At 33.3% G+C, this 13,694-nt stretch overlaps 1 protein-coding gene across 1 annotated transcript in view; it reads right to left on the bottom strand.

Moving 5' to 3' along the window:
• Window positions 1-13,694, bottom strand: part of Rims1 (regulating synaptic membrane exocytosis 1) — a 547,387-nt gene that overhangs the window by 107,927 nt on the left and 425,766 nt on the right.

Here is a 13,694-nt window from a genome sequence, read left to right as displayed (position 1 = left end):
TGTTATTATCTTTTGGTGAGCACAGTTAAGCTAACAACAACTTCAAGAATTTTAAAATAGTTTTTTTTTGTTGTTGTTCACAGATTTTAGTTCACTTTTATTATTTGTAGTGTGTGTGTATGGGTATGTGTGTCTGTCTGTGTGCAGACTGGTACTGGGCTTGAATTCAGGGCTTGGTGATTCCCTTGGTTATTTTACTCAAGGCTGGTGTTCTGTGACTACAGCCACCCCTCCACTTCTTGCTTTTTTGCTGGTCAACTGAAGATAAAAGTCTCACAGACTTTTCTGCCTGGGTTGGTTTTGAACCTTGATCCTCATATCTCAGCCTCCCAAGTAGCTAGGGTAACAGGCATGAACCACTAGTACCAAGCTAAGCAACCTGAAGTTCTTAGGAAGTTAATGAGTCGACCCTCAGGATTAGTTCCTAAGAGCTGCTTGTTTAAGGCAGTTTTAAAATGGTTCCAGTGACTGAACCTTGCCAAGACAATGTCTTATGTCACTAAGAGGGTTATTTGTTTTTTATATGGTTACATTTAAATCTTTAAATTGCAAAACTTGAAACTAAATCATAAGGAATTCCTAAATAAGAGTTATCTGAAAAATATTTTAAATTGACTTCATTCTTATGTTGTAAAGATAATTAGTGTACTAAAGTTATTTTTAAAGAATTTGTTGGGGACATTGTGTAAATAATTTGATGTGGATATTGTGTGTAAGTGTGTGCACGTGCACACACGCTCCAGTAGTACTGATGCCTCCCCAACTTGCTTAGATTTTTTCACTTAAGGGTAGAGCTCTCCCCGTTGAGCCACAGTTCCACTTTTGGCTTTTTGGTGGTTAATTGGAAATAGGAACATTCCTCATTTTGTCTACACAGGCTACCCTTCTTTTTGCAAGTCCTGGACCTTGGACTCAGGGCTTGAGCACTGTCCCTGGCTTCTTTTTGCTCAAGACTAGCACTCTACCACTTGAGCCACAGCGCCACATCTGTCTGTTTTCTGTATATGTGGTGCTGGGGAATTGAACCCATGTATATGAGTCAAGCACTCTTGCCACTATGCCATATTCCCAACCTACCCAGGCTGCCTTTACACTGTGATCCTCAGATCTCAGAATCCTGGGTAGTTAGAATTAAAGGCATGAGCCATTAGTGACCAGCTGAAGAAGACACAGTTTAAATGTCAAACACGGGGGAAAAAAATCTCCAAATTAGTGTTATGCTTGAAGTCAAGCTGGAGCTCTTGATTCCCATCAAAAGTGAAGTTGCTACTCTCATTTCTTGCTCGTGAAGAAAAATAGAAGCAAAACACGAATAGCTTATTATTTGCTTTATATTATCATACAATATTGTACACGTGTTTGAGATGTTCTCATTATTTCCCGATAACATACAGTTAGTGATTAGCCTGAAATAACTGTCTTATACAAGTTACTGTGCTTCAACATCATTTTTTATTCATAAGTACTGGAGTCCTTCAGTGTGAAAGTTGAAGTTCTTGAACTTTGTTAGAGATTTTGATTGTTTTCCATTTAATTTCCAAGCTGCATATTATAAAACAAAATGACATTATTTCTAGACTATAGGTATAGCAAGGTAAATAGTAAGGCCAATTTATCAAGTAAAATGGAATACTAATAACATAATTAAAAAGAAAGACAATTTTAATAATTTATATAATTTACATAAAGAATATTCATCAAATGTGAATTAAGTCCACCAATTATGTCACTATAAGTAAAATTAACCAAGTCCCAGAGAAAACTCAGAGATCTATTTTTCACTTTTTAAAAGTATGATTATTGACTGACATTTAAATTTCTTTTACTTTTGTATATTTTAATTCTAATAAATAATACAATAAAAATAATAAAATAGAAGACATTTTCCAACATTTCCCTGAATCCTCACCTTAAATTCAAACTCCAGGAACAGTCTGAAAGTCAGTAGTATTATAAGCTAACAAAATCATTAAAATGCTTTGTTAACGACTTAAAAAACAGACATTAGGGTTTTAAGTTCTTAAAATTGTTGCATAGTAAAACTTTAGTAATTCCTTTCATTTCTCCAGTAATGTATTTTCATTTGGTTTTTGATAAAAAGTTGCTATATCATATAGTTAAATAAGATAAGAATGTTTCTTATACATGATTTAAACTTTAGTAAACGCTAGAGTGACTGTATATTTAACAATTGATCTCTCCGAGTCCCTGAGATGTAATTGACTGCAAATTTATAAAAATGCCTCTCTTGGGGAAGCTGAGGGTCAAAAAATTTTTCTAGAATTGTAAGCTGAAAGATATGCCTTATTGTTCATTATAAAAAGTATTAATTTACCAAAAATATTTACTAAACAAAAATCTCTTTTTTTCATTCCAACATCTGTTCATTTTCCTTTCCAATATGACATATTGTCAGAGGTATATCAAAAACACACCTGATACAATTAAGAAAGTATAAATCAGTAACTAATTTTTACAATTATAATCACAGATGCGAAATCATTTTTTTGTCTTCTAAAATTCACCAAAGAGAATTCTGATTGAAACATGTACGAACAGAAGAGTAAGTCTACTTTACAAAACAATGTAATTTGTTATAATTTTTGAATGGAAAATATATTCTGTTAAAAAGACTCAGGTTAAGGAAGTTATTTTTCTTTTCATGTCACATTCTGCGGTGAGAATTCCTAATCTGGAGAAAACCTGCAAATAATTTTAGCCTTTAAGTTGATTCTTTATAGATACATGATCAAAGATAGATGATTCTTGACAAATCTATGAAAAAGCTGAACTTATTTGCATATTTCCAATGCATATTTTAATAATATTAAAAAGATCTGTGATTGAAAAATTTATATTTGGAAAAGACTAAGACTGTTGTTTGCTCTCTAAAGAGAAAGTGGTTGTTTGGGAAACTTGATTTTTTTGTAATTTGCTTAAGATTACTGCAAATAGTATACTTAGTTAAAATTTATTACCATTAAAATCTGAATATTAAACTTGTAAAAATATATTAAATTTTTTTTCTGGTTTAACTTCAAAACAGATTTTCTCTGACTTCAAAATCTCTTACACCTAGCCAGGTGCTGATGACTTACATCTGTGATCATAGCTACTCAGAAGGGTGAGAGTTGAGAACTAAGTTTTGAAGCCAGCTAGGGTAGAAAAGGCATTATTTCCAATTAATGAGCAAAGAAGCTGACTAGAGGACTGATTCAAATGGTAGATGACCAGATATGAGTAAAAAAGAGAAGAGAGAGCATAAGGCCCTGAGTTCAATCCCTGGTACCAGCACACATATACACATTTATTATTTCTCAATCATAGCTAAAAGTTAACATGAATTGGAAATATCAAATGTTGTATTTATAAGGAGAAAGAATTCATTTAGTAAATAATAATGAACAAAGCCTATTTAATGATATATGATATATAACATATATCTATGTAATATGTGTGTGATTAAACTCTAAACTTTTAAGTGTTCCTGTGAAATAGAAGATAAATAATGTAAGTTTCTATCTTATTAAGCATGTGAAAGTAAAATGATCATGATCATTTTTTAAAAGTTAACTTAATACATGAGACAAATGTGATATAAGATAATGTCAAGACTGCATAATTAAGCTCATGTTGACAATGATGATGTGCAACCATATTTTCTGAATAGAAAAATATAAGTCTCTGCTTCCTTGTGGTGTGGCAATATGGTAAGCTTATGGACTTGGTGGAATCATTCAGAGCCTTATTCCAAAGCATCAGATCAAGAGGAGCAATGGTGAACGACCTCCTCTAGGGAAGTTATCATGTAGAATGAGTGCCATTACTGAGGCCACATACAATGTCCTGCTTATGCTTCATTCTTTGAAGTAGTATATTTTAAGAACTACGAGAATGGAAAGCCAAAGACAACAACCTATAATGTAAAGATTACAAAGTAATACAAGATGAAGAATCATATTCAAACTCTACAAAGGCAATAGCAAACTTGTGCTTAAGATATTCTACAAGTAAGGTCTTTTGGTATCTGAACATTTTCAAATGCAAAACCAGCCTTAGTTTTAGATCTTGGAGGTGTTTTAGAATTTAGAGGGCTAAAAATTGTTAATAGTGCTAAATATGCTTTAACCGCTAGAATCAATGAAGCAAATCGTTAACACATGCCAATGGGAACCAACAAGGTCTAAACTACAGAAATAAAGTCCTATAACTATCATCAACTATCAGTTCATCACATGATTCCTCATTAATTCTTTTTTTTTTTTTTTTTTTTTTTTGCCAGTCCTGGGCCTTGGACTCAGGGCCTGAGCACTGTCCCTGGCTTCTTCCCGCTCAAGGCTAGCACTTTGCCACGTGAACCACAGCGCCACCTCTGGCCGTTTTCTATATATGTGGTGCTGGGGAATCGAACCTAGGGCCTCGTGTATCCGAGGCAGGCACTCTTGCCACTAGGCTATATCCCCAGCCCCTCCTCATTAATTCTTGATAGATCCCTTCATACAGAGGTTTATTGTTTTTTGTTTTTTACTTTTTGTTTTATTTATTTAATTTTATTTTGGTTTCCCAGTCATTGTTCAGAGAATCTTCCATTTTGTCAGTCTTTTCAATAGGCTATTAATGTGATTATACTTTCTTCACATTTGTAAAAATGGAAAGCTACTCTGAACTTGTCTTTTATTCTGTTAATTAATTCACAACAATGTTTTTAATTTGCTAATTTATTCACATCATAGGTATTAAGGGTAAACTTAACCAGTTCTATTTCATATTAAAATTTCTATCAAGTTTTTAAGTTAAAAATAAGACAATCCCTTTAATATTCATCCTTACTTGGGGAATTACATAAATTTTTATGTAACACTTATACAACTTCTGCCCTCAACAAACAAATAAACTTTATACAAACCTTCTTCTTTTTTTTTTTTTTTTTTTTGCCAGTTCTGGGGCTTGAACTCTAGGCCAGAGCTCGTTCCCTGAGCTTTTGCTTAAGGTTAGCACTCTACCACTTGAGCTACAGTGCAACTTCTAGTTTTTTCTGAGCAGTGTATTGGAGACAATAGAGTCTCACGGACTTTCCTGCCTGCACTGGCTTTGAACTACAATCCTCAGATCTCAGCCTCCTGATTAGGCAGGATTATAGGCATGAGCCACCGGAATCTGACTTCAAATATTTTAAATATTATGACTATGTACAAATGCTTGAATCCTGGGTTTCTTTTTAAATTTCTGAAGTAAATTCATTTTGATTTGCAAGCATAGAAACATTTCAGATTGTTTTCGTTATGTCTGTATCATTCCCTTGGATCTTAAAATTATGCAACAATAATATAAACAATGAAAGAAAAGATAATATCTAAGCATGAGATGCACAAAAGGCAACAGTAACATTTAAGTGAAAAATACCATATTGGCTTTAGATAATTGTTAAAGAAAATAATTTATTTTCTATGGATGGATCACTGAAATGGAACTTCAGCATAAGTGAAAGAGGGTATTTGTACAAATAACTACTCAAGTCTCACTGCAACCAAATAAAGACAATATCTTGCTCATTTCTACTAAACTAAAACACTGCTCAGTATGTCTAATCATGGGTTTCATTTCTCAGTGTCAAAAAAAAAGTAACACAAAAAAAACACAAAGTAACACAAAAAAAGTAACACAGAAAGTAACACAAAAAATGTCTATCCTTACCAGATAAGAGAGACCAGCTCTTGATGAAAGATCTGTTTTTACTCTTTCGTGTTACACAGGCTTAAAAACTTTTAAAGGTAGTAAGAAGAAAGAGCACTCTCTTGCTTAGGAGGCCCTCTTAAGGACAATGCTGGCAAACAGCTGACTGTAATTATACTTCAGAGGGAGAAAGGGGCTAGCAAAACCAGTCATTAAGAGAATCATGTTCATCTCAAATAACCTGTAATAGAATTTCCATCCTTTTAATTACTCCACTTACACTAATGGCAACAAAATCTAATTTGATACACCTGATGTGCCATAGCTGCTAAGTTGAATTTGATAGACCCTATCTAAGTTACAACATTTGAGAGGCAAATAGAACTTTATAGAAAATATATCAAAGAGGGTGTACACAGGGAGAAAGCTGCATATTCTCCTTCCCTGTCCTCTCCCAGAGCTCCAGCAACAGGGGAAATTAGGATATCCCTTAACTGCATCATGCCAGGTTAGGGATTGATGGAATGCAACCAGCTAGCATACTATGATACAATGATGCAGATGTAAATAAGTTCATGCTAGTAGGCAGGAGTCAAAACAACGATTTATGAATTGTTCTACCAGGTCTGTTTCAGCCTTTGGATCTAAGAAGTAAAACAATAAGGCTTCAATGACTCCTGTGTTTGTGAGGAAAGGGAAAAGAAGATGGAGGGGGGGGGAGGAGGGAGGAGTAGGATGGTAGGAGGGACAATAAAGAGGAGGAAGAGGGGAAGAGGAGGGGGAGGGGGAGGGGAGGGGGAGGGGGAGGGGGAGGGGGAGGGGGAGGGGGAGGGGGAACGGGGAGGGGAGGGGGAGGCAGAAACACAGAGACCAGTAGACAGAGACAAGAGACTGAGATATAGAGATGGAGTAGGGAAGAGGAAGTTGTACAAAGTTATAGACTACTTTTTTCTTTACTGAATAGAGCCTAAAAAAAAGAGAAACTTTAAACAACTGTTCATAGATATTCCAAAGTGTTTTTTAAAAAGTAACTTGCACTTACATAATCTTACATGTGGGTGTGTTTGCATGAGGGTTGCGTGTGTGTGTGTGTGTGTGTGTGTGTGTTTGCCCACATGCATACCTCAGGAATGGAACCCAGGGACTTCAGCATGTTCAGTGAGCACTTTCTCACAGAGGTGGTATCCCGACTTTTTGAAACCTTACCTACAATAACAAGTTACGATTCACCTGGCCCATCACGTTATTGGCTAGGGAATAATCAAATGTAAATAAACTTAAATCCCTTGTTACTATTTAAACACAGCTTTGATAATGTGGATTCTAAAAAACACACAAATTAGTTTACATAGTCAGTAGGAGTCAATACATAATGTTTCTAGTTTTCCCAGTGTATCACACTTTTGAAATAGGTTATCAACCACCATTTTAACAAGAATAATAATGGAACAAAAAATTGGTAAAATTCATATATTCACTTTATATACGAATTACATTTAAGTTTAAAGTCACAGTTCCATAAAATTATTTGTGTAATTTCACATTCAAACTCAAATCTCACCTCAAAAGAATGTTTTGGCCAGAGGGAAGGTAATTTAGCATTTAATATAGAAATCTAGTACTTAAAATATAGAAATCTAGTACTACCTAGAAGAAAATCTTTAACTTCTATCTGGTTACATTGATTACTACATATGCCTTCAGTAAAATGTGAAAGAAAATGCTGTTTTGTCTTTTTCTCTATTACTTTGACACTAGTTGTCTTTCTTTACTGGTGTGCCCGAACACACATATTTCATCAGAAAGAAAATTCATATTTGCAGGCAAGATAGTGTGATACGTCCTATGACTCAAGATTACTTCCATAAGCCAAAAATTTAATGCACTTATGAAATTATATTTCTAAAAGCATATGAGTTAAGAAATTTATGACAATAGCATTTTTTTCTCACCTGGAAGTCATTTAATTTCTGGTTCAGTTTTGATCTTCTTAAATCATTATTTCGATGCCCCAAACTACATTCATGGGCTCTTTAAAACTGTCCAAGAAATGTAGCAGAGAGGGAAAAATTGGCTTACTTTTAAAATGAATAATTGAAAATAGGCCTAAAAGCAGTCTGTGAAACCTAAAATGCTCATCTTCTCTCAGCTTTTAACATAGAAGGAGTTAAAAGGGAAGTGAAGTTATCTGAACACTAGCTGTAAGTACACAGTTTACTCCTCAAGACCAATGCTGTTTTATCTATTCAAATACAGTATGTCTTTTTCCTCAAGTTGCATGGGTGGGTAATTTGAAGGAAAAGCCAGTGATAGGTTAACCTGGGTTGCAGGGGAAGATAAGGAAAACAAAGTGGGTTTCTGGAAGATGCTGTTGTTTTGAGGGGGGAGGATATTACATCAGTAAGACAGAGGGTGGAGCAGTGGCTGTGGAATCAGAATCTGGAAGCTTCTAACAGTTTCCCTGTTTCCTTAACCATCACCTTGACTCTATTTCTGCAAAATACCATACTTGACAAAGGGTATCTAACTATTGGGGGGCGTAGGGAAAAATGGGATGAAGTACAAGGTTTTGGGAGGGAGACTAGTATCTAGTTCCATATCCTTCCATTTGCCAACTGAATGACTGAGATGGAGCCATGTTTTAAATATCAAACACAGATTTCTCCGGGAGAAAATGAGGATGTCATTGGCTACACTGTGGGTTGCTATGAAAATACAGTGAGAAAAATGAAAATGCTCTTGGCTGAGTCATTATATAGTAAGATCTTCATGAATTCTACCACTAATGCTAATAGAATTTTACATTCCTCCTTAATGAGGTGAGGACTTACAAATGTATGCTGGAAAATTAATACACTGGCACTGTAGACATGGAGTAGCTAAGTATCTTAGTTTTCCCAGAACTGCAAATCTTCCATGTCAAGGACTGAGAGCAGTGCCTGGCCAATGGGACCACTGGTTGTGCAATGAGCTCATCTACAAATCATTAAAACACTTTGAACAAAATTCGACTTTATTTCTACACTTTCTGGGTTTCAAGAACCCTTTCTGCTGGCTGAATTGTGCTTACTTAAACCCCAGAGCAAAAATGCATCCTGGTATATTGCTTTATGTCATTTTAGATGCACTTTAGATATACCTTTGGTTATTTCTAGTTAAATGAGATACATCTGAATTCTGTCTCAAAGGACAATCTGGAAGGATGATGACACTTACCAGCTGGAACATACTGAGTTTACAGAAATAAAAACAGACATGCTCTATAATAAGGTCATAAATGTGCATACATAATTCACACAGACTTTGTTAGATCTCATGATTTTTTTGTCTGGATATGTCAATTACAGCTTTGGTTAATATTTGCCATACAGCTCTAAATGAAGATTTTTTTCTTCTTTTTGGATAAATGATTTAGAGTTATGTTTTTATTTCCAAGATAAAGTCTAATGATATAATCACAATAAAATGTATCAATTAAAGCTAACAAAATTCTTCTGAATTTAAGAACAAATACATTGACTCATGTACTATTGAAAATAAAGTTGTTTCTGATAACCGAATTAAAAAATGCAGGATATAGCATTACAAAACTTGGGGGTCAAAACATCATGTCTCATGGAATATTTCATTTTTACTAGTATACAGTTATTACCTAGGATTTTATATACTATGAAAGAATATGTTATAATTGTCATGAATTCAGACTAAAACAAACAATTGTTATCTTTCATTTTATGTACTATCAAGGTTCATATCATATCCTAGGTAATCTACGACTTAGGGTCATACATTTGAGATTTACATTTAGGAGAAATATGTTAAAAATAAGGACCTTCCATGGTAGTCTACTACTGACCATGACCAGGAAAAGCTCTTCACCTCTGAGAATTTGTGTTTCCCATTCATAAGTAAGGAATGATGCCAATCTTAGTACTACCTTTAAGAGAAACAAATGGACTCAAACAAGTTTGAATTCTGAAATAATGTTCCTTTATTAAACTATACAGCTTTATGTGATTCAATTTCAATGTTATATTATTAACATTGTTGCACTAAGCTGGAAATTCAAATTCAATTATTGGGTTATCAGTTAATGATAGTATTTAATAAGAAATAGCATGGGAACATATATACTTGAGGTAAGCTTGCAGCCTACTGGACACTCATGGGCAAAGATGAAAAAAAAACGTATCCAAAGATACAAAGGAGGAGGTCAGGAATGTATCAGCACATCAGCCTGAATGATTTTTCTTTCATGTGTATCTCAGGAGATAGAATTTATGGGTATTGGAATAATTTTGAGACTCAGAAGAGCAACATTTGTGTACTGCCTTCCAGATGCTGGGTTGGGTTTAGAAAGCTTACTAAGGTTCATTTTCCATGCTAAACCCAGGGACTTTCTGTCTGCTCATTTTTAGGAGCTATTATCCTGAATAGAAAGTGAGAGCTTAATCCTTCATTAAGAGAGCAGGCAATGAAAATAACAAACTGAAATAGAAACAAAGAACATGCCATGTATTTTGATATAAAATATTAATATATAACATTATGCATTATTGTTTTCTACAGAATTGATTTTAATCATTAGAGAGGACAAATAAAATTTGAAGCCAAGCTATTTTGGTCTTAAAGTAATATTTCCTCTTTGAAGTAAACTATAGACAATATTTCTTTAAAATGTCCTATAAAATGCCTCCATGGGGGAAAAAACTACCTGTTAAATAATCTTCATCACAATATCAAGAATACAGTTATATAACACTTGCATATTGTAAAAGAAATGTAACAATAGTAAATAAAATTAAAAGTTACACTAATATTTACCTTTAGTGGAAGAGTTATATTTTTCTTGCTCTTCAATGAATTAAATGGACATTATGATGGAAATAAAAGAAAGAAATAAGCAAATTTATAGTTAGACATGGAAATATGATTTAACACAATGGTATGAGCAGTAAAAATGCATAACACATAAAATGGCATGATAGTTTGCAATGACCAGCCATGGGAGTGTCTCAATATGGTACTAAAATTAATCCAAAAATGAATACAGAAAGGCAAAGATTTTAAACTAAAATGAAAATATTGGGAAACTTGTATGTTTAACATTTAAAGAGCTTTGGGGGAGTATGTTTCTCACATTATAAGAATTATACATTTTAGCACAACTGTCACTAAAACATTGTAATTTAAACCCCCTGTAGTTTTATATTGTAAATGTATCAAAAACATACTCAATATTCATAACACTTTTACCATGAAAAATGGATTTCTATACAAGTTGAAATAAAATAACTTCAATAAATAAGTTCCCTTTTCCTTAGAACAGTATACATTTGCCCCAAGGGAGCTATCCTGTAATATCTTCTACATGGGAAAATGTTTTTAAATTTATGTATGCTTCTTTCTTATATTAATTTTGCTAAATTATTCCATACTAAAATTACTGGGTTCTTGTAGATTATATACATTTCTTATGAAACATCTTAAAAAGCCTTTTCTCTGCTCCTGAGTTAGCACAGAATTCATTGAGATATCAGGGCCTACCTAGGGGATTTTGAAGATGACTACTGTTAAGTGTTTTAGGCAGTGTATTTGATAAGCAACTATAATGTTCACAATTAGTACACACACCACTGTTAGTTCGCGAATGATCTTTCAATAGTTCTTTAGAAGACATCCAATTGAGCACAAATGAAATCACTTGATTTTATTTTAAAACAATACACATTCTCATGCAGTCAATGGTATTGCCCTCAGCCTTTTTCTATATAAGGGCTAAGGTGAAATACAGTGCTGAAATACAGCCAAAGAAATTCCATAAAAGTCTTTGCTTTCATCTCTCACTAGTGTGGGAGTTACCTAAGTTACAAACTACTTCAACTACTTTTATCTCAAAATCTGTATTATAACAGTTTTCTTTGCTTTTCACCAGATGTCATAGAGAAAACATGTCATAGAGGCTAACATTTCCTACTTGAAAAAGAACTGTAAAGTACTTTTTTCAAAAATTGTTAAGCATAACTTTTTCTTTTTCTTTCTCATGTTTGTTCTCTGAGCACTGTTCCTGAGCTTTGCTGGTTAGGCTACACAAGAGCCAAAGCTCCACTTCTGGAATTTTGGTGTTTAGTTGGAGATAAGAGTCTCACCGACTTTCTTGCTGAGGTTGGCTTTGAACCGTGGCTTTGAATCATGACACTCAATTTTCAGCATCCTAAGTAGCTAGGATGACAAGTGTGAACCACCGGCAACCATCTAAATTGTCTTTCTATATGCTAGCCTTTAAAACAGGAGGTATTGACGACCCCCTTCACAAGGAAACAAACTGTCTTGTCATACAACCTAAAATAAAAAAATGTAGACAACTGTTTGTAGAAACTGTATGAATAAAATTATTTTATAAACTATATTAAGAAATTATATCACTATCTAAGAATCTAAACCATCAGAAATATATGCTCTTACCATGGTTGTTTAACAACTCTATTAATAAATAAATTTTTAGCACTCATGAAACCACTCTATGTTAAAAACAAAACAGAAAAGACAGGAATTCAAGGGCCGTAGAGGATTAATGAATTACAAACAAACTTCAATCAACATTAATTTTCATGTAAGAAAATTAAATTTTAGGGAATAGATTTGAAAGAAAAAAATGACACAATGCTGTAGCTTTAAAAAATAAACGAAATCCATGTGAGTAGACTGAGATAAACATGAAGGAAAGCCCATGGATCACATTAGAAGTTCCCTTTTGTTTTATAAAAAGACAGTGTAGAGAGTCCATTTACAAAAAGTTCCACAGTAAATATTAACTTCATAACATAACCATATCTATTACATTTATAGAACACCTAAGTACACACTTGTTGCCAGTTTTTTAAAAGCTTTATCTGCATGATTTTAAGACTATATACTTTAAGAAGGTCAAATGACCCAAAGGGTTTTCTAGTATATTTGTGACATTAAATATCAAAATAATTCCATCAATGTCATTCCTGTCTTCCACCTCAATTTCAAGCCTACCAAATTGATTTCTCTGAAAAATAACTGTAAATACAAATAACATGAAGAGTAATACTGAGATTACAGTGGAACATGAGATTTTTTTAAATCCAATATACAATCCAACTGAATTCACAGGAGCAATTCTTATTTCTACAGCAATAACAGAACTAGAACCTCTCAATGTATGAGGATTATATTAATAACCATATACACTTTGAACTTGTACAGCATTTTACTTGCAACTGGAGGAAATGCAAAGAATTTGGGGCTCATGACTTTTTGAATATCAATTTGATTAGTGACACTGAGTATATAATTAAACACCAAATTTTGAAGTTTTTTTCATTTGTGCAACAGGAGTTCATAAATAACTTTAAAAAGAGCTCTTATTTGTAAATAAATTAATTTTGTCCAGCTTACACATAGAATTTAAATATCTTCTGTTTTAAATCATCTTCTCAAAATATTCCCAGATAAAAGCAAGTTTATTAAACACATTGAATAGATAATTCTAATACATTAACTCTTATTGCAGAAAAAACTTGAGAGCTTCACAGAAACACATTATTTTGTTGAATGCCTGGTTTACTTTATAGCAACTCCAAAAACTAAAGCATGATATATCAACAGAAAGTAAGATTAAGATACAAACCCAAAATTTACAATACCAACTCTATTTACTAATAAGTTGATACCTCTTAAAACCTACACAGGGTTCTATAAGCAAATATTCTGCAAGGCACATTATGTCATATAAGTCTATGAAACAATGCATTTAGTTTTTCAGATATTTAACAATTCTGATACATTTGATATAGCACTTCAATTAAGTGATTATGTACCCAAAACCCTCCACATGATCCAGAATGTTCACTTTACTTCGGTAATAAGTAACACTTGAAAATCATTCAAAAGGTAAGCTTTCAGTTGTCCCATAAGGATGTAAAATTTCAGTATGTGTTTTAAATAAATCTCCCTTGCATTTAATAAAACCTCCAATTAGAAAATATTTC

This window comes from Perognathus longimembris, chromosome 9, assembly GCF_023159225.1.
Source record: "Perognathus longimembris pacificus isolate PPM17 chromosome 9, ASM2315922v1, whole genome shotgun sequence".
NCBI classification, from domain to species: domain Eukaryota; kingdom Metazoa; phylum Chordata; class Mammalia; order Rodentia; family Heteromyidae; genus Perognathus; species Perognathus longimembris.
The sequence above is the reverse complement of the archived record's forward strand: the minus strand, read 5'-3'. Positions and strand labels throughout refer to the sequence as shown.